This window comes from Drosophila willistoni, unplaced genomic scaffold, assembly GCF_018902025.1.
Source record: "Drosophila willistoni isolate 14030-0811.24 unplaced genomic scaffold, UCI_dwil_1.1 Seg169, whole genome shotgun sequence".
Lineage (NCBI taxonomy): Eukaryota > Metazoa > Arthropoda > Insecta > Diptera > Drosophilidae > Drosophila > Drosophila willistoni.
The window spans coordinates 6274605-6277069 of record NW_025814128.1 but is presented as its reverse complement, the minus strand read 5'-3'; positions in this window follow the sequence as shown (position 1 = coordinate 6277069).

Sequence of the window (2465 nt, the reverse complement as noted above, 5' to 3'; positions counted from 1 at the left end):
TTTATTTGCGTTTGTAACGAAAAGATCTGACAACTGGGTCCTTTCGGCTTGATATTGTCCTAGAATGCTGGCTGCCATCGAATTTAGTCAGATGGGTCTTTCAAATCTCTGCCCAATGTGGCCACTGGCCGGAAAGTTCGTTGCAGAATTTTGATTTGTTAAAATGATTTTTTTTTTTAACGTTGAACTTTTGAGCATTAATCTATTTGTATTTGTTTTGGTAAATATTTACTCAAATTGCTCGGTATCAAACAAAAGAGAAAAATTCCACGAGCACAACCTCAGGTGCGCCTTGGCCTTTTATTTTGTAGTTTTTGTAATTAACAAAAGAAAAATCATATGTTTAGCGGTTTCAATTCAACTGCCGCCGTGTACAGACGTGTTTTTTTAATGCACTCCGCAAAAATTGAGTGTAAAAAAAAAAAACCGCGTTTGCAAAAATTTGTGTACGGCTCTCACTTGCCTCAGAGACGCCTATTTACAATCAGATTGCTATTAGATTGTTCTAATAGCAATAAATACTAAGTTGCAACAACAAAGTGATAATTTTTACAAAAGCCATGTCCACCAATTCGGGCCCAAGCTCTCTCGATCCCCACCAGCAACAGCTACAAGAGCTAATTGTACAACAACAACGTGAGCGTCGACTCTCGGTACAACGCAACAACGCGTACTTTTCGGTGGTGTCGCCGACCCCACTGAATGCTAACGTAAGCAATAACACCGAAAGTGCCAGCCACTCAGCAATCAACGGCAACTTACCGTGGAGAGAGCAGTGTGCTTCTCCATCAATATCGATAACTGGGTCACCGACCAGCACCGTCAGCTCGTTGACAGCAACTACTGCAACGTCTGCCGAGGTATTGACCTGCCTCAAGCCGTCAACGACAAGTCGCCAAGAGTCAGCTAAAATAGTAAAGTAAGTTTATGATTACTACTGGATTGAGTGCATGGCAAAATATGTTCGTAGATTTGTAGAAAATTGTATAACGTGTAGAGTATCTAAATCTTCGTCAGGAAAAATGCAGATGGAGCTAAATTCTATTCCAAAAGTAAGCCAACCATGGCATACTCTTCCTGTAGATATCACAGGCAAACTTAGTGGGAAAAGGTACCGTAAGGAATATGTAATTGTATTCATTGACGCATTTACTAAGTACGTGTACATCATACATTTACATTAAGTGCCGAGAGTTCTGTCATGGCGTTGAAATCTTCCATTTCCTCGTTTGAAGTGCCAAATCGTGTTGTGGCTGATCAAGGCAAAAGCTTCACTGGGTTGAGATTCCTCGAATTCTGTTCATCACAAAAGATTCAGATAGATGAGTACTCTAAAGAATTTGCTCCCAGCTGTAGAAACTAGCTCAAGGTGTTGGCAAGAAGCACTGGGTGAAGTTCAATTGGCAATTAATTGTACGGTTAATAGAGTACCAAAGGCGAGTCCTTTAGAATTATTAATTGGAAAAGTTTCGCGACCCTTAGGCTTGATTCCGATCAGCGAGTCGGAAACTGAAGTTAACATTGAAGAAACTAGGTCGAGAGCTTTGGCAAATATAAAAAGTTGCGGGTGAATATGAAAAGCAAGATTCGATAAAAACAAAGCTAAAATACAAAAATTTAGTGTGGGAGATTTTGTATTGTTAAGTAGCAATGAATGACATTAAACAAAATTGGATCCAAAGTTTCAAAGTCCTTTTCAGATGGAGAACGACAGGTATTTGTTAAAAAATCTAAAGCGCAAAAGACAATATAAATATCCACATGAAAGCATTAGAAGATTGCCAGATGGACAGATACCAAGCGAGTTTGAGATCGATGAGAGTCTGTCTAGAGAAACCGTTGAAAGAGACGGTATGGAAGCTGTTGAAATAGACAGTATGGAAAATGGAAACCGTTGAAAGAGACGGTACTTAAGCTGTTGAAATAGACAGTATGGATGAAGTGTGTATTGAGATATGCGATTATCGATCGCTGCGTGGTGGTATCTGGTCCAAGAGAAGTTGTTGCTTGTAAAATGTAAAAATTGATAATGTAACAAAAAAAAAAAAAAAACGAAACGAAGACAAAAAGATAAATAATGTAAAGATTATTTGATGAATAGTGTAAATGACTTGGAATGTTGCCGGGAATGTTGACTTTGCAGGATGACAAGCATCTTTGTTTTAGCTACATACTTAGGAACAAATGTTGAGATCTGTCTCCAGGTCAGGTCCTATATAAAGGGGGGCCCCGGGCTAGAGAGCTCAGTTAATAAACGTTCTGGGAACTAGCCTAACAGTTATCAATAGAAAGTGAAAAGTCTAAAGTGAATATTATAAAAACATGAGTGAAGTGAACAACAGTCTTGGCGCCCCGACATATATATGTACATAAATACATTTTTTATTATAAATTAAAAATATTTGTTTTACTTGGTGCATGGAATACCGAAATCGGCGAGAAGACTTACTTTCTTTTAGTTTTAA